Consider the following 20,371-nt stretch of genomic DNA (forward strand, 5'->3'; position numbering starts at 1 on the left):
ATTGGTTAGTTTCCTTCTAAATTAACAAATTCAGTACCCCATCCATTATTATGTGAGTATAACAATTGCAAGAAAAAGAGAGAGTCATTGAATTTGCAATGCAGTTTGATTTTGGAAATGGCTGCTAGGCAATTTGAGGTGGTTTTGCTGGAATGCCTGCATGGAGACCCAATGGAGCCATGGCATGGGTGAACCATGTGTTTCAGTGGAGACCCCAGCCAGGCTTATGGGAAGGCTTTCAGCTTGGGATGAATTGTTTCCTGGGCTGTGAGAAGCTAAGGCAGAGAGGCACAAATGGAATTCCAGAGACTTCGTCACTGGTTACAGATGACAGACTTGGAGCTTCAGGATTTGATGTTTGCCCTGTTTGTTTCAAATCTTGTATTGGTTCAATCTTTCCTCGCTAGGCCCAATGCCATCTTTTGTAGTATGAATGTTTATTCTGTACCATTATGTTATTCCAGTTTTACAGGCTAACCGTGACAAGACTGTGGGGTATGGGAATATTTGAAAAGTGTTAGGATTAATAAAAACTGTGAGCTTTAAAAAAAATTATTTATTTGAGAGAGAGAGAGAGAATGGGCATACCAGAGCTGCCAGCCACTACAAATGAACTCTAGATGCATGTACCACCTTGTGTATCTGGCTTACATGTGTTCTGGGGAATTGAGCCTGTGTCCTTTGACTTCTCAGGCAAGTGCTTTAACCACTGAGTCATCTCTTCAACCCAACTATGGTCATTTTGAATGCATTACACTTTACATCACTGATGAAGGCCAGGGGTGGAATGTGGTAGTTTGAATTAGGTGTCCCCATAACCTCAGGTATTCTGAATGTTAGGTCCCTCGTTGGTGGAAATTTGGGAGGTGGAGCCTCGTTGTAAGTGGTATGTTGTTGGGCACATGCTTAGGAGTATTATAGCCAGCTTCCTCTTACCAATATTCAGCTCATTCACCTGCTGCTATTTTCCAGTTGCTGTGGCAGAGGTGACGTCCAGCCTCTGTTCATGCCATGCTTTCGCTGCCCTCATGAAGCTTCCCCTTGTGGCTGTGAGGAAAATACTTCTTTTCTGTCATAAGCTAATTCTGGTTGGGTGTCTGTTCCAGCACTAATCAAGTAACTGCAACAACCATGTTGACCTGGTGTGACCCTAACCCTACCTTAAGCCAAATGACTCCCATTGTTCTAACCACAGAACCATTCCAGTTACCTAAGAAGCAGAAACATGAATCACCTCTCGGCTCAGAGATGGTGTACTTATGTGGAGCCTTCAAATATTGTTAAAAAGTATTTTTTAATTTCTAGAGGCTGAGAAACATGGGGGTGAGGGTTTGTTTTTCCAACTATAGGACAAACATATTCTCGGTTGAGGGATTTAAAAGACATTGCTCAGCTTAATAAGAAGCCTGCATTACTGCACCTTCAGGTCTTCTGAGAACTGTTTCTGTAAGTGTTGATCTTTGTTAAATGTGTAGTCACTCATTCTTCACTCTCGTATAATTTAAACTCATGAATGACCTTTGAGGGACTACTAGTGACAGCAGACTATGTCCTGGTATGATGCTTGATCATGACTGTGGATTTGATTGGGTTGAGCAGCCCCTAAGAGGTTTGTAAAGTCTACCTCTGGCTGTGCCTCTGTGTCATTTCCAGGCAACATTATCTCAATGCAGAAGCTTTGCTGTGAGTAGGATGGCACCATTCCCCAGACTGAGGTCCCAGACAGAATAGAAGACAGGGCTAGAGACATGTTTTAGTGGTCAAGGCTCTTGCCTGTGAAGCCAAAGGACCCAGGTTCGATTCCCCAGGACCCATGTAAGCCAGATGCATAAGGTGGCACATGCATCTGGAGTTCGTTTGCAGTGGCTGGAGGCCCTGGAGTGCCCATTCTTCCTTCTTTCTCCCTCTCTCTCTCTCTCTCTCTTTTCCTCTTTCCCTCTCTCAAATAAATAAATATAAAAAGAAAAAGAATAAAGGACAGAGCCAGTGAGCTCTTTTTGTTTCCTCACCACTATGCCCTCCTTGCCATGATGGGTTAAAACAGTGAGTCAGAATAAATCCTCCTGCCCTTCAGTTATTTCGTTTTGTTTTTACAGTGATAAAGGTCTGACTCTGCCAGCTGACAGGAGAATGGACAGCGCTGTCAGTAGATCTGAATTGGTATCTCTACTCTAGCACTTCAGTTCCTGTGATTTGTGTGCAACTTTTCAAGCCTTTCTCCAGCTATTATTTATTTATTGCCATGTAATGAAACCACTCCAAATTCAGTAGTCTTACAATAATGACCATTTTATTGCCTATAATTGTGTGGGTCAACAATTTGGACTAGACTTAAGGAGGCAGTGCTCATTTCTCCTGGGATTAGACATGAGGTCAGAGCAGTAGCATGGCTTTGCTGAGGTTTCTGGAGCTCGGCTCTTACTCACGTGTCTCTGGGCACCTTGGCTCTCCTCCCCACAAGAGGAAAGCTAGCGTGGACTTGTTCACACCATGATCTCGGCGTGGCAACCACAAGCAGTAGAGCACAAGCACTTAAATTTGTGCTTTGATCATATTTGCCAACGTCCCATTGGGAACACAATTCTCATGGCCAAGCCCAGATGCAAACTGTGGAAAAGCAAATTGTACCTCTCCATGAGAGGAAAGGCAATGCGGCATACCAAAAACTGGACTATTACAGCCATGTTGTGAACAAACTCCCTTATTTATAAAATGGGAGTGATGACACAGGGAATAAAATGTCATTTTGGCCACTAAATCAATCTCCATTCCTTCTTCCTTGATGACTAGCTCACTAGGACACGCGTGTGAAAAGGGAAGAGCATAGGTTAACGTGCGCTCAAGTCTCATGATGGAATGTCCCCAGAGCTCACTTCAGATCCTGATACTGACCTCAGGCGTAAGTGAAGGCTTCACAATACCCGTGTACACACCGAGTGGCATAGAAATTATCTAGGGAACCGTCCCTACAATAGTATAGGTTACTGTGCGCTCAAGTCTCACGATGGAATGTCCCCAGAGCTCACTTCAGATCCTGATACTGACCTTGGGCATCACAATACCCACGTACACTCTGAGTGGCATAGAAGTTATGGAGGGAACCGTCCCTACAATAGTATAGGCAGGAAGTTTGGAGACTCAGAGTGAAGGTGATGAGGGGAATCCACATGGTGGCATGGAGGGGACCAGAAGGGACAATGGGAAAATCAGGACCTGAGACAAAGATGACTAATGGGCTGTCAATTTACATGAAGGGGAGGGGCAACTTAGAGGGGACCCTCTGTGTGTTTCAGTCCCATAAACAGAAAGAAAGAAAACCAGAATATGCTTGGTAGCAGAATGTGGCACCATGTGGAGGAATCTAGAAGCTCCTTGGTGGAAGAATGTGGTGCTATGTGGAGGAATCTAGAAGCTCTTTGGCCCTCAGAGCTGTTCCCCTATAGACAAGAGGCCAAAGTGTCAGTTGACATTGAGGTTTATAAGAATAATAATAATAACTATTATTATTATTGTTTTGAGGTAGGGTCTCATTCTAACCTAGGCTGGTCTAAATTTCACTATGTAATCTCAAGGTGGCTTTGAACTCAAGGCGAACCTCCTACCTCTGCTTCCCAACTGCTGTGATTAAAGGCATGCACCACCACACCAGGTTTAAGTAATATTTGAAAAGATTTTAGGCTGGTTGGAGAAAATCCCAAATTTCCCATTCTGTATAGGACTCATGCCTTATCAGGACAATAATTTTTTTTAATAAAAACTCTGTTTTTTTTTTTTTTTCAAGAGCAGATCCATTCTTTTTTTAATTAGTTATTGAAGGTGAGAGTCATTGAGACAAGTTCTTGCTATGTAGCCAAGGCTGGTCTTAAACTCATGATTCTCCAAAGTAGCAGGATGAAAGGTGTGCACCATCATAATTAGCTATGTATATATCTTCTAAATGTATGTGACTTGATATATTCTGCCATTCCATTGTAACCCTTTTTATTTGTGATAAAAGGCATTGATAAAATATGCCCATCCTTGTGTTTTGTGACCTGAAATGGGCTCCCTCCCTTTTTCTTCTGTCCATGGTTCTCTCCATGCCTGCGGCCTTTGTGGGACTGGCAGGGTCTGTAGGTAAGAGGCTGGAGGCTCTCGAGCACCAGCCTGGAGGAGGGCAGTGCTGTCCTCTGAAGAGCTCACTGCCGCCGCCGCCACGCAGGCCACTCTCACCCCTGACCGCCCTTCTCCTCTCCTATCTCATTTCCTCGTGCCATCCAGCCTGCTGTCTCGTCAACAATCCATTCTGTAGATAAAAGCCTCCTGTTATTTTAAGAACATGAGTCAGATCCTATCAGTTCCTGCTTGGTACTTTCCAGAGGTTTCACCTTTCACTGAGAATGAGATCTAGACTGCAGCCATGGCCTGGAAGAGCCTGACTGGCCTCATTCCTTTCCACACCCCTGAGAGCCTCGCTCCCCTTGCTCTCTGCACTTCAGGGCTTCGGTCCAAGTTCTTCTCCTCTAAGACACCAGGCGCATTCCTGGCGCCTGGCTTTTCCCCGTGCTGCTCCTTCTGTAAGGAATGCTTTGCGCGAGACTGCTAGCTATGGCCTGTGAGCCACCGGCTTTAACTTCAGCGCTCCCTCATTTTACAAACCCAGTCTCTGCCATCGCCATCGCTCTGCCTTCTCCATTCCTCTTTTATCACCTTGTGTTGTTTTTGTCCGAATAATTGTTACCCTTTAAATTATCTGCCTCACTTGCTTATTTTCTTGTTTATGGTTTATTTTCATCCACTGAATTATAAGTGGCATGAGACGGCAACAACGTTGGTTTTCCTCTTTGGCCCCAGCACAGAGTTACATGTGACTCATCAACCACTTGTTACAGGATTGAATGCAGCCCAAGACAGTCCAAAATTTCTGAGATATGACTTCACTGTAGTCACTCATGTGGTCTGGTGTCCTCTTGTCCTCAGAGTATTCTGGATCCAGGCATAATCCTTCTTGTTACTTGATGTCCTTAGAAAAAGATAGAAGTATTTCTTGACTGCTCCCTTATCGTAGATCAGGGCTAAGACTGTATTTGTGGTTCTTGTGGGAAGTGTAAAAAGCTAATACTCCTAGAAGTTTTTCCTGGAAACTTTTCCCAATACAAATTTTTCCTGGAAACTTTTCCCAATACAAATTTTACTTTCATCAGGTTCTAAAATTATCATAATGCATAAATAAAATGCATAAATAAAATGCATAAGCTTCACCTGTGTTCCACTTTTCTCTTTAGTTCCGGATTCGTCACTCTAGTTGACAGGGTTTATCTGAATCCATATTACGTCAGCAAGCACATTTGGCTGCCTTCCTACTTGTGTGCCAAATTAAAATTTTAAATATTTTATTATTTATTTCAGAGAAGAAAAAGCAGAGAAAGAGAGAGAGAGACAATGTGTGCATATGGGCCTCTAGTCCCTGGCCTCGAGATACATGTGCCACCTTGTGCATCTGGCTTTATGTGGGTACTTGGGAATCGAACCTGGGTCCTTTGGCTTTGCAGGCCAAGTGCCTTAACCATATCTCCAGCCCCAAATTAATTTTTTAAAATATTTTTGTTCATTTTTATTTATTTATTTGAGAGAGAGAGAGAGAGAAGGAGGCAGATAGAGAGAGAGAGAGAATGGGCGCGCCAGGGCTTCCAGCCACTGCAAACGAACTCCGGATGCATGCGTCCCCTTGTGCATCTGGCTAACGTGGGTCCTGGCGAATCAAGCCTCAAACCGGGGTCCTTAGGCTTCACAGACAAGCACTTAACCTCTAAGCCATCTCTCCAGCCCCCAAATTAAATTTTGATGAGCATTTTTGTCCTGTCTTCAGCAGAGCAAATGACAAAATACTGGACTAAGAATTCTAACATAGTCACCTATCACTAGTATGCCACGAAATATATCCCTGGAGGTTTAACCAACCACACTCCATCAAATCCCTATTGTCCGGCTTTCATTTTGTGCCCTTTCTGAGCATGTCTGAGCAATTTGTCTTAAATCTTTTTGATATTAAAATCTCAAAAATTTATAGCATTGCTTCTTCTCTGTAACCAACCCTATCTTAAAACACAAAAACAGAGGCTATTGGTCAGCTACATTCTTCACATGCGCAGGCTTTGGATTCAACACCTATTAATGGATGGGAGAGGGGCGATTAGCTTGCTATCGTTTGTTTTCATCTTTACTGAGTTAATTTATTTCCAAGAAGAGGATGCAGGGTGTACCAGGGTCTCTTGCCAGTGCAAACAAGCTCCAGATGCACTTTGTGGGCACTGGGGAATGGAAGCAGGACAGACGGGTTTAACTGTCATCTTTGTTCATGTGTGTGTCTGTTAAGGATGGAACCCAGAGCCCCACGTCTGCTAGGCAAGCACTGCCTCTCTGAACCCTTAATTTCCCTCCTTAAACCTGCTTCTTCCCAGTATCCCCATGGTAGGCAGACTACTGCTCCTTTCAACTAAGTCTTGGAAAGGGCAAATATGTTACTCTGTATGTCAAAAGTGTTTACAGGTGTGACTAAGCTTAAAAACCTTGACATGAGGAATTTATCTTGGATTATCTGAGCTAACCCAATACAATAACAAGGATTCTAAAAAGTGAAAGAGAGGTAGACTACGGAAAGTACAACCATGGAGGGCAGAACCAAGGAGAAGGCAGGGTGATGGTCCAGGAAGGCCCAATGTAATCCTGAAGACACAGAGCCTTTCCCGGTGTAGTCAGAAGGAGACATGATAATGGAAGGAAGCTCGAAACAGCCACCATGGCTGGACTTGAAGACAGGGCAGGAAGCTGCTAACCGCAAACACTGGCGCTCTCCGGAAGCTGTGATCAGCGAGAAAGTGGATTCTGTGCTGGAAGAAACAGTCCCGTCTGCACTTGGATTTTGTCCCAGTGAGATTCATGTCAGACTTATGACCCAGAGAACATAACAAATTGTATTGTTGTAAGGGGATAAATTGTGGTAACTCATGGCAGCTGCTATAAAAATGCTATTACAATCTGTAACTGTGCAAGTAGCATCAAGATCTACCCAGGTGGCGGAATTAAAACCTTAGGTGCTGTTCCTGAGGTCACCCTTTTATGTGTCTTCTACCCATACATTTCAAGGGTTGCTGATGGCTCTAACTCCAGAACAGACCTCGAACATGTCCATTCCTCTATAGTCACCCCAACGCCCTCGTCCTGGCTGTTGCCATCAAGAACTACTGCAGTACCCTGATACATGGTCTGTGGTTTCCACAGTAACCCCTTCCAACCCACTGTTCATAGATGATAAGAATCTTCTGAGAAGTACATGTTGCTTCTTGATTTAAAACTCACCAATGTATTCTTGCCTGATGAGAACACAAGCCACGTTTCTGAATGTGGCCTCCAGCATCATATACGACCTGACTGTTGCTGACTCTGCTGGCCTCTGTTGATTCATTTGTCCCAGCACATTCTGTTTATCACACGGGACTCTTTGTATCCTACAACAATAAACTCATGGATTTGCCTTTGTTATTCTTTACTCCAGTAACTTTCTCCCTGTTTTCTTATTTTTCATATATGAACTTAAATATGAATGTCTAAGAAAGGCCTTCACTAACCTCTGTAGGTAAGGCATCTCACACCCTAAATTAGTTACTATGGATGACTGTGTATTCTGGGCAAAGTCATACATGCCTACAATTCCAGCACTCAGAAGACTTGAGCATTTGAAACCAGCCTGGGTTGCATTGTTGGGAGTGACCACCCTAGGCTATATAGGGACACCTTGTTTTGTAAACAAACAGCAATGAGAACTAGATTCACAGACTTGCTTTATTCCTTGAAGTCATGAATGAATGACATCGTAGTTTCTCTTCATTAAGTGAAATCTATCCACATAACCAAATTGATAATTTTAATTGAAAAAATTAAGTTGCATTTAGTACATTTATGGTGGTTTTTTTTTTTAACCCACTGTGGTGGTTTGATTCAGGTGTCCCCCATAAACTTAGGTGTTCTGAATGCTAGGTTCCCAGCTGATGGAGATTTGGGAATTAATGCATCCTGGAGGGAGTGTAGTGTTGGGGGTGGGCTTATGGGCTTTATAGCCAGTTTCCCCATGCCAGTGTTTGGCACACCCTCCTGTTGCTGTGTCCACCTTATGTTGGCCAGAGGGTGATGTCCACCCTCTGCTCATGCCATCGTTTTCCCCTGCCATCGTGGAGCTTCCCCTCGAGCCTGTAAGCCAAAATAAATCTCTTTTTCCCAGAAGCTGCTCTTGGTTGGGTGATTTCTACCAGCAATGCGAACCGGACTGCAACAGTAAAGTGGAACCAGAAGTGGGGTTGCTGCTAGATGCCTGACTGTGTGGCTTTGGCCTTTTGGAACTGATTTTCAAGAGGAATGTGGGAGGATTTGAAACATTGGCCCAAGAGATGCCTTGCAATGCTGTAAATACAGCTTGATGGACTATTCTGGTCTGAGCCGCAAGACCTGAATGCAATAAGAACTATGGACTGTGAGGTTTGGCTTATGAGGGTGAGAAAGAGCTTTGCTTGGACTGGGATAGCAGTTTGTGTGAGAAGCTTGCTCTTGTGCACATATCCTGAGAAATTGTGCAGGGTTGCTTTGTGTAGAAATGAACTGGTATGAGCAGAGGGATATGGCACAGAAAGAAAAATCTTTGGGTGAACTGTTCCCCGTTCAGCTGCAACTGAGAGATTACAACCTTTGAGACTGGGCTAGCTGACCTGTGCTGGGGCAACAAGAAGAATGTAGACTCTTTTGAAGGGGCCTGAGTGCTCAAGGAGTCCTGTTCTTCAAAGTCTGCCTTAATCCCCCCTGGATTAACAAATTGGCACCCTACCTGGTATCGTGGAGTATAAGAAATGCTGGAAAGAGGGTCATTGAGTTTGCAACACGGTCTTGTTTTGGAAATGGCCATAGGCATTGTGAAGCGGGTTTGCTGGTTGCCTTCATAGAGACCACATGGGGCCATGAGGATGAACCGTGGCTTGCAGTGGAGACCCAGTGGAGATGCCAGGACCATGAGATGGCTGCCAATGAGCTGCCGCCCCGATGAAGTTTTCCAGGACTGTGAGTAGCCTAGCTGGAGGGGTGGAATTGGAATGCCAGAGACTCGTTGCTGGTTAGAATTATCGGACTTGAAGATTTGTCACTGGTTTGAGTTGCTGGACTTGAAGCTACAGAGTTTGACGTTTGCCCTTGTTGTTTTAAATCTTGTATTGGTTAAAGGTTTCTTTGCTATGCCCAATGCCATCTATTGCAGTGTGAATATTTATTCTGTGCCATTATGGGTTTTTTGAGGTTATTTTTTGGTATTATGGCTCTGTTAAAATATCTTGAACTATGGGGATGTATGAACATCATTGGAATTGATAAAAACTATGGGGACTTTTAAAGTCAGACTGAATACATTGTATTTTACATCATGTATGGATATCAGTTTATGGGGGCCAGGGGTGGAATGTGGTGGTTTTATTCAGGTGTCCCCCATAAACTTAGGTGTTCTGAATGCTAGGTTCCCAGCTGATGGAGATTTGGGAATTAATGCATCCTGGAGGGAGTGTATTGTTGGGGGCGGGCTTATGGGCTTTATAGCCAGTTTCCCCATGCCAGTGTTTGGCACACCCTCCTGTTGCTGTGTCCACCTTTTGTTGGCCAGAGGGTGATATCCACCCTCTGCTCATGCCATCGTTTTCCCCTGCCATCGTGGAGCTTCCCCTCGAGCCTGTAAGCCAAAATAAATCTCTTTTTCCCAGAAGCTGCTCTTGGTTGGGTGATTTCTACCAGCAATGCGAACCGGACTGCAACACCCACCATCCCAAATTATAAAACATTTTTAGCACTCCAACATAAAGCCTTATATCTACTAAGTAGCTGTACCCATTCTCTCTTCCCTCAGTCACTGACAGCCAGTGCTCTGCTTGTTGTACCTATGGATTTACCTATTCTGGATAATTCATTAAAATTAAATCATATAACAGGACCTTTTATGTCTTGGTTTTTCATTTAGCATAATATTATCAAGGTTCATCTACTTCCTAGCATCTATCAGTACTTTGTTTCTTGTTATTGCTGAATAATATCTTGCTATATGTACATTCCATGGTTGGCAGAACAATTCATCTGTTGGCGGATGTTTGGCTTGGTTCCACCTCTCAGCTATGGAACATAATGTGCTGCAAACATCGTGTGTGCTCCCTTCTACTAGGTCGCAAACTCCATCTTGGAGTTTGGGATTGAGGCAGTGATTTCTAGAGTGTAAGAGTATTCATTTCTCTGATGCACCAGAACTGCTCAGAGTCTTAAGAGTAGCTTTACAAATGTATCTGCTTAATCATCATAGAATTCCTAATCAAGTTGTTTACTTTGTAAACTGAGGCACCGGCCCCAAACTTAATAGGAGACAAAACTAGGGTTAGATAGGGCAATATTAAGGGGGAGCAAGATGAGATTGGCAAAAATTATGACTGTTTAAAATTATGCCCATTACAAGATAATCAATTTATTCATGCAGGGATGAACTGTTTCATTCAGAAACATTAGTTTGTGCCCGTGTGTTCTGAATGAGACACTTATAGAGTCCCTCAGTGGTACATTCAGTGCCATCTCCAGTGTTAGAAAGTTCTACTCTGCAATTAGATATATACTAAGTCATTAAAATATCATTGCATTTTAATGATTTGAATCTGGGAAAATATGTAAATTAGTAATGGCTTATTAAACTTTACAGTTTTAGGTTATTGTAAAAAAAGATCTCTACATAGAAAATGTTAGGGGGAAAGCCTTTTGTTTATCTTATCACATCATTCTTCAGTGAGAATGACAAGAATGAAAATGTTCATGCAATTAATAATTTTTTTTAAAGTGCATTAGTTACCATGAGTTACACAATTTTCATGAAAGCTGAGTGCAAATGTTGTTTAGGGATGAGCACTTTATCTGCTTCCTTGGCACTGTCTGTGCTCTGGAAAGCTCAATGCAGAACATAAATTTAGAAAAGGTTCCTCCCCGGCACTGTCTGAAAGCCTGGAGTTATGGTGGCTACTTCAATATTATTTCCATAGCTACGCTGGCTTCCAGCCACAGCTGAAATGCATATCAACAGGCTTGGTGTGAAAATGGGAAGGGAGGGGGAAAAAAGAGGAGACTAAGGACACTAATTTTCCTTCATCGGAGTAGGAGGTATAATGTCTTTATAAAGTAATAATTAAAAGAAAAACAATTACTGGAACCTTATCTGGACGGCACAGCTGTGCTCCCTCCTTTTGCACGAGCAGTGTTTCTAAGGTTATGACAAACCATGAAAATTGCATCTTTAGAGGAGTTTTATTCCTTTTGCTATGATGTGATTGAAGCAGACAGCTACATTTTGTGTATATATAATTAGGCAGTAAAATAGGCTTTGAAGGCAGGTTTCCATTTAGTATGTGAGTCACACGCGCAACAGCCTTTCATTCAACAGCCAGAGACTGATCTTTTTAATGCCTCAGCCCGCTCAACATGTTCTCTGAATGCTATGTCTCGCACTGGGAGGAAAGGGAAAGAAAAAAAAACAGCTTTTAGCCCATCTTTCTTTCTATTTTTTTTTTTTTTCATCTTCTTTCCAAAGGAAAAACATTCCGAAAAGCCAATCTAGGAAGTCTTTGGTGATTTAACCTCACGACAAACTGATTTTTATCATCTTTTCTCCAGATGATAGTCAGGGGCACCAGTGAATGCTGCACCAGTTCTTGGCGTATCTAATCCCTCTCATAAAAGGCCATTGTGGCAGAAAAACTGAGACCAATGGCCTTTTCATTCTGCACCTCTCAGGTCTCCAGAGTAATGGCACTGGGTCTCCTCATCTTATTTATTCCTTTCAGATGCATAGTTTCTCGCTTTAATAAGGGAAGGAAGGAGGGAGGGGAAGAGAGAAGGAGAGAGAATCCCATTTTCTCAGTGCTATCCCTGTATGTGGCACAAAGTGATTTTTTTCCCCTCTGAACTTAAATTAGGAAGGGCTTTTGCATGGTGCTATTATTTGAGATGCAGCCTATTTTTATGAAAGAGATTTTCCTCTGAGTACAATGAAAACAGCCCCAGGTGCATTTTTTTTCTTGTAATAGAAATCAGGCCTGTCAACTGTACATCACCACGCCTTGTGTGATTAAGAAGCCGTCGCCTTCTAATCTCCACACCTTCATCTCACTGGACACTGTCTCCCTTCCCTTTCTAGCAAACCCCAAAATGGAGAGAAATATTATCAAGCTATTTGGTTGATCTATGTAAGTGATAGGTGGTGTGTGTAAAATGTCTTTTATCGAGAGACCGGAAAGGGTCTTTGGCACATTACTGCAGTGTCAGGGCCCAGCTCTGGCAAAAAGGGTAAAGAAGGACCATAGTCATGTAACCAAACCTTCTTCAGTGATCAGTATCCAGTAACCAGGAGAAATAACTAGGTTCTCGGGTTTTTTTCTTTTTATGTGAAATCGATATCCATGCAAGAATTTCAATTTTCCATTCAGGCCTATCACTGGACAAACCACTCAGTATTCAATTGACTTCCTGGGATGTCCCCTGGGGAGTCTGCTCCCCCAAGATGAAGGGCTTTTACATGACAGGCAGGTGTATATAGTTCCTCAATTGGCCTAAGCTAATAAAGCTGGACATGATTTATATGTGCAAAATGTTGCCATGTTGAATAATTCAGAATGAAGCCACCTCTTCTACTTGCACTACAAATAGATGTCAATCTGCATTTGGTGGGGCCTGCCTCCCACGGGGTGCAGGTCAACTGAAAGAGAATGCCTTTCTTGCTCTGGTTACAAGAAAGAACACAGGGACCAGCCCCCCCCACCCCCACTGCAAACCTACAGATTTTAGCTCAAATCAAATGACACTTTCTGAGGAGGCCATCTTGACTGCTTCAGTTTTTGTGAGAGGAACAGCTCTGATGGAAGCAGGGATGGAAATCCAGATGCATGGTATCCATCCATATACCCGTGTAAAGCTGAGGCCAAGGCTTTGTCACTGCAAGCCAGACGTAGCCAGGAGCCCAGGCTGGGGTGATCAGCCTCACCTCCCCACACTTCCCTTATTTTTGCTGGCATTTCCACTCCTCTTCATCTTCTTCCTCATTCCCTTTTCACACTCTTTCTAAATCCTTATTGTTTTCCCCTAAACTAGATCTCTAATGACTTTTTTCCCCCAGAAATGTAATATTTTTAAATGAATTGATGCAGTTTTTTTTCCCCCTTTGAGAGAGGGTTTTACTATGTAGCCCAGGCAAAAAACAAGGTCTCAATACTTCCATAGTGATGTGTATCTGAACTGCGGCCCTGTTTTTTGTTTTTGTGATAAGGCACAGCAGGCAGTATTTCCTGGATGGAGCGTCTTTGCCGAAGAAAACAAAGTGCAAACATTGTGAAATGATGGTGTCCATACTGGGAGCTGCTTGGTTTTACCTACAGTTTGCCAGTTTGTATTCTCAACTTGGACTAATTTTATGGCTGGGTATGATAGAGGAAGGGACATTTATGATCTGTGCTTTTACTGGTGAGATAAGCAAACACCACCAGTCAGTTATGTCATCAATCTATAACAGCCAATGGAGACCCAGGTGTTGTGTTCCCTAGAAAAATGATGCAACAAAGGGCCAATGGTGGACTGGAAAATGCCCAGGGAATTCTACTCTTGTGAATCCTTCAGTCACTTGGAACACAGGCATTTTTTTTTTTTTTTCTTCTGGGACTGGCCTTATTCTAAATGGGCACTGCTTAGTGATATTCCCTTTGATGAAAGCATAGTTCTGATGCTTGCTTGAAACCCAATTCTGAGGTATATTCTCTCATGAAAAGACTCTCATATATATTTTAGTGAAAGAAGAACTGTGAGTTAAAATTTATTCTGCTCAATATGTTCCCTCCTACCATCCTACCCCATTTTCTTCATAGACTTTGTTACTGTCTGAAATGATCATACTTGATTGCTTGTTAACTTGCTATATTGCAATTTTACTAGAGCATAAGCACCATAAAAGTGGGGATCTGGTATTTCTAGCACCTAGAATGGAGCCTGGCTCATAGTGGCTGCACAAGAAAAGCTATAGTTGAAAGAATAAAATCAGCGACTGAAATGGATATGTGAAACTATGATAGATTTTTGACTCTATTTAACCACTATGCAAATGATCTCATTAATTTATTTTGATTATTGTTTGGTATAAATAGTAATTCAAATAGAATCATTATAAGACAGGGGACTCCATTGACTTTCTAGTACATCCATATTGGAATGTAAACTGATTCATATGAATAACCCAGAATTAATGAAGATGCTAGCTGTAAGCCAAGTTACTATTTGAAACTAGTTTTAAATGTAAGCTCTGGGTAAGTAATTGTATTTGTTTATTTTTTTTAAGTATTTCAAATTACGGTTTAATGCACATTTATATTGTATTTATCTATTAGAGATGGTGGAGCAGATAGAGAGAGAATGAGCATGCCAGGGCGTCTAGCCCCTGCCAATGAACTCCAGATATGCGCCACCTTAGCTGCCCTTGTTCGGGTATTTTCTGCCAGCAACCAAAGATGATTGCAACAATGTCCCTTAAACTTATTTCCATAACAATGTTTGATTCTAATGCTACAAATAAATTTTTGACTCCCATACATCTTCAGGTTAGGTTGTTTAAGAGAAAATTTCCACTAGAGCAAGGAATTCAACCTCATTGCACTTTATCCAATGTTAGACTGACAGAGAATGGGCCTGTTCCACTGAGCCTTTATTTCCACAGCTCTCACAGCTGTTGGTTTCTAATACACAAAGGTTCTAATTATTTGGCCCTTATGTAACAATTTTGATTTCTCTATCTATCCACATCAGTTTTTTTTTATTTTAAAAACCTTTTATTTATTTAAGGGAGAGGAAGAAAGAGAGAAAGAGAATGGGCATGCCAGGGTCCCCAGCCACTGCAGACAAATTCCAGATTATTGTGCTCCCTTGTGCATCTGGCTTACATGGGTCCTGGAGAATTGAACCAGGGTCCTTTGGCTTTGCAGGCAATTGCCTTAACTGCTAAGCCATCTCTCCAGTCCTAAACCAGTTTTCAACACTAGCAAATCATTTGTGCCTGCTTGTAGTGAGGATGGAATGTCATCTAACTACATGTCTGACAGCTTCAGTGGACAAAGAATGAAGTAAAACCGCATTACACTTGCAGATGGCTTTGTTAGAACTCAGAAAATACCTCAAATGAAAGCCTCAGATGCAGCTGCTCTGTGATCCTGTCTTCACATTTCATAACCCACCTCTCCCTGAAGCAGAGAAACTAGACCCCTTCTTACCCTAAAGCCAGCCGTAACAGCTACAAATATGACCTTAGCCTTCCTCCACCTTTCTGTTAGTGCTACCTTGGAGAAATTCTGTGACCTTCCTTGTTTGATAACAGGTGATAAGATCCCATTCCTGAAAAGGTCCCATCTCATATCGAGGGGGAAAAGTTCTATAAAACAGAAGCAAAGAAGAAGCCAAACAGACGGCCTTCCAGTCTGCTCACAGCACCTGTTACTATTAGACCATTCTTTTGTCCAATCATATTTCTTCATGATTGGCCCTGCTTCATTGAACCTAAGTGCAATATAGACATTTTCCCCCCGAGTCTTCATTCTGAAAGCTCCTGTGTCACCTAAAGCTATGATTGAATAAATCTATTATGCTCTTCTCTTGTTAGCCTGTATTTGGTTACAGAGGTGTCAGTTGTGACTCTCATGATGGGGAAGAAAGATATCAGCACTTGCTGCCTCGGCAGCTGGACGCCTTAAAGTACATGTGGAAGCCCTAACTCCTGTGACCCTCGTAACAAACTAATGAGGTAAGTAGGACAAGCCTTATTGTCCCAATTTATACAAGAAAAACTAGGACACAGCAGAAAACTGCAGTGGCTGGCCCTAGGCACCACAGTTGATTAGTGACAACTAGGACAGGAACTCAGGATTCTACCTCTGAAACCAGGGTCATTGTCATAGTGCCAGACCCCCCCCCCCACCGTTCTCTGCGGCTGACTCATTCCACTAAGCCCTCAGTGCCAAGTCCAGTACAACTGTTAAGAGACCTCACGTACTCACTGCCTAAATGGCTTGCTTGGTACATAATTAGTTAAAGAATATGTTACAATTTTTTTTACATCTACACACACACATATATGTATATACACATATATTTATTTATATGAAAAGGTACGAGAAGTAAGTGACTTATAATTTACAACTGGAAATGTGATATGTTGGCTTGGTTTCAGTCCCCTAGTGCCTTCTCCAGTGTTCACCCTGGGCTGGAAACTATCTAATAATCAATTTACACTATTAACAAACAAGGATTCCAATGAAGAGTATGTTATACTGCTATTTATGGAAAACAGTGAAGAATGGTCACCATTTAAACTGGGGAGTCCTTTCTGATTACAACCTTGAATGAACCATTAGGTTAGGAGTTTATCCTTGTTGACTTACACCACATACCTTCCCAGTCTGATTACTGCTGTGTCTTGGGACAGTGATAGGAATCTCAATGAAAAGCCTGGATATTTTGAAGTTTTGTCCATTTTCAGATTTGCTGTGGATCTCTTAATGCTCACGAATCCAGGTAGCTGTGTTTCCAGTTCTTAAGCCCTGTGAAAGCCGTACACAAGTGGTGCAGGATGAAAGACAATGCACCACAGAAGGTCCTTTTCTCCAAGGTGCAACGGTACACACACCTGCAACCTTCAGATTCTGAATCCGAGGCAGGAGGGTTGTGAATTCAGCACAAACCTCAGCTCCACGTCAAGACCCTGTTTCAAAAACAAATAAACACTCAAAACTGCACACAAAATGTGTGTGTCACTCCAAATTCCCACAGTGACAGTTCCATTGGAGCATAATTTGCAGACAGGGCTCTAAGAGAGGAAACTGAGGCTCAATGGGATGAAATGGTAATGCTCGATTCTTAGAAACAGCATCCGGTCGTAAGAGACTGCACAGCCCTTCCTTCTGTCCTGTCTCCTCAGAATGAAAGCAACTGCCCACAACCGTGAAAAGCACTTCGCTAAAGATGAACCATGTTAGGCCTAGGAGTCTGAGGCCCTGGGACTATGAAAAAGAATAAACTGATCTAACTTAAACTATCTAGTTTATCTCGGGGACCCAACTGAAATAATACAGCACTTACTATAAAACACATAGGCAAACCATGGAAAACTAGAGAAAAACTGTATGACTTGGATTGCAAAAACCAGTGAATTAATGGCAAATCCTATGTATAATAACAATGACAGTGGCCGTGATGTTAGGAATGTAAGAGTTGTGAAGTTCGAAAGGGACTCGGGCTCGAGTTCAAGCCTGGTGTTTTCTCCAGCCTACAATAATACTCATGATGATTTGAATGGTACTTTGTGCCAAAACCATATTGCTCTCATTTTTTCACCTAATTCTCCAGCTAGCATTGCTACTCAGTGACTGGCACAGATTAGGAACTCCATACATGTCTGATAAATAAGTGAATGCCGGTGTACAGACAAGGAAGCTGAAAGCCAGAGACGTTATCTCACTTGCCTATGATGAACATGGCTAGCAAAATAACAGAGCCTAGAATTTGAACAAAATCCATGTAATTTAAAAATGGGAATAATACCTTTCTGAGTATGGGTTAAAAAAAATGCTCTAGCTAAAGGTTTATGTAATGCCTAGTGCACAGAAGTGCTTAAATATATATCAGAGCACGGCCTCTCAGAGGTAAGTGAATGCTGGGTGGATAACAACAACACAGAGAGCAGAAGCAGAATTCTTTTTAGATTTTCCCCAGCTCGAGGCAATGCACTCAGAGTTGATAGAACTTCAAATGACCCATGTAAAGCAAATATTTGCTGTGATGTTTGCTCTCATGCTCAGTCATGGCCACCGTTACATGGTCTTTTTTCTGCCTAATAACTTTAATCCTAAGCATAAGAGAGACACCTAAATGACTTTTCCTGGACTAGTCTCTATTTTCCACATTTAGTAGTGTCAAATGATATTTTATATATGACATATTACTTGATATGCTTAACTCATAAGTTGAGTGCCTTAATTCTTTGAGGTATTTAGTAAAATCATAAACGCAAACTGGGCATCTGTTTTAGTCACCTTCTCATTGTTGGCACAGAGCACCCGACCAAAAGCAGCTAATGGGAGGAAAATGGTTGGTTTTGGCTTCTAGTCTCAAAGGGAAGTTGCACAAGGGCCAGGGAAAGATGGTAGGGCGGAGGCTGTACATCACCTCCTTGCTCACATCAGTGGACAACAGCAGCAGGAGAGTAAGCCAAACTCTGGCAGGATGGTTGGGTAAACATCCCAAAGAATGCTCACGTCAGAACATCCTAAGCTTCCCATGGAGACGAGGAGCAAGAAAGCTCATAGGCAGTCAGCCAGGTGGCCCACGGAGGTGCCACCTACCTGCCCTGGCAGAACTAGACCCCATGTCTGACTCTCATTAAAGATGGCTGAGAGTGAGAATTCAGCTGTGTTTCTGCTTCTTCAAGTTCCCCTGGGCTTGGCGCATCTGGGAGCTGGTCTCTCCTGAGTCACCTTGAGCCCACCAAGCAGTCAGGACCTCTTTTACACACCTGAGTCTGATGACAAGGCTTATCCTAATTAGATGTTTGACCTACATAAAGAAGCCTATCCATGTATGCAACGTCTTTTGCTCCAATCCTTGCTTCCTGGCCCATGTTGGTAAGCTTTCCTTCTTCCAAGGCTGACTGGGAAGGCTGGGAAGGCTGGAAAAGGAGAGTTTCTTTTTTGCCTGGGTGGGTTAAAAAAATTATTTATTTATTTATTTATGATACAGAGAAAGAGTCAGATAGAGAGACTGGGCATACCAGGACCTCCAGCCACTGCAAACTCCAGATGCGTGCACCACCCTCTGTGCATCTGCCCTTTGTGGGTCCTGGGGAATTGAACCTGGGTCCATGAGCTTCACAGACAAGTGCCTGAACCACCATGCCATGCCTCCAGCACCTTGGCAGGTGTTTTGTCCTGCTGGCTTTCTACATGCATTTTGGTTTTGGATGATCTCTTGCTTTGCTTCATGTATGATCTCTGTTTAGGCTGTGTCCTCTATCTCTTAATCTTCTCTGACTGCTTGTGCGAAGGTCGTCTTCTGGCATGGGATCTGCTATTTTGTTTTCTGTGTGTAAGCCCCTTTGCCAGCGACTTCCTTCCTAGAGATTTCTCCATGTGAAAGAGATGTTCTCCATCTTCCCTTCCTAACCAGGCTGGGGAGGGGAAGAAACTCTTTTGACTTGGACTTTCCTTCTAGTCTTACCTCTGGATCCTAACTCTCGCTAAAATAAATGTTATAGCCAGGTGTGATGGCGCACACCTTTAATCACAGCACTTGGGAGGCAGAGGTAGGGGGATCTCCATGAGTATGAGGCCCTTCATAGTGAAGGGTCAGCCTGAGCTAGAGTGAGACCCTACCTTGAACCCTCCCCCAAAAAGTTATAATTCATAATTTACCCTGCTGTGAATCCATGTTTTTAATTCTTTGCTAACTTGAACAAAGGATCCAAAAGTTAGGATCCACAAACCTGAGATCTGCATGTTTATAGAATTGAATCCCTCCTGGATGGAAAATCCTGTATCCTTTAACTCAGATAGCAAACTACTACCAGTGATTTGAAGAGCTCAATATATTTGGAAGATGGGCTCAAAACTGAGGAAACAGAACCACGTCTTGAGAGAAGAACCATACATTTAAACTAAGAGAAATTAGTAGTGTAAATATTTTCAGAAAGCCTTGTGTGCATGATAGAACAGGCTGACATGAAAAATAAGAACTTTTAGAAATAAAATGATCATTGTCGAAATAAAAATCCTGACTAGATAGGAAAATTAGCATGGATATATTAAAATTAGATGGATAGGGCTGGAGAGATGGCTTAGCAGTTAAGCACTTGCCTGTGAAGCCTAAGGACCCCGGTTCGAGGCTCAGTTCCCCAGGTCCCACGTTAGCCAGATGCACAAGGGGGCACATGCGTCTGGAGTTCGTTTGCAGAGGCTGGAAGCCCTGGCGTGCCCATTCTCTCTCTCTCCCTCTGTCTGTCTTTCTCTCTGTGTCTGTCGCTCTCAAATAAATAAAATTAAAAAAAAATAAAAAATTAAAAAAAATAGATGCATATATTTATGGCCCAACTAATGAAAGGGAAAATTGATCCTAGTAGTTTTCTAGAATGCAAGTTAGAGAAGACAGTGCAATGCTCTGAACTGTCTCCCTTGAAACCCACACACTGAAGCCCCAAGCCCTCTTAGCCCAGACAGCGAGCATACATGGAAACAGGGTCAGAAAGAGGCAGAAGTAGTTT

The sequence above is a fragment of the Jaculus jaculus genome, chromosome 12 (genome assembly GCF_020740685.1).
Source record: "Jaculus jaculus isolate mJacJac1 chromosome 12, mJacJac1.mat.Y.cur, whole genome shotgun sequence".
NCBI lineage: Eukaryota > Metazoa > Chordata > Mammalia > Rodentia > Dipodidae > Jaculus > Jaculus jaculus.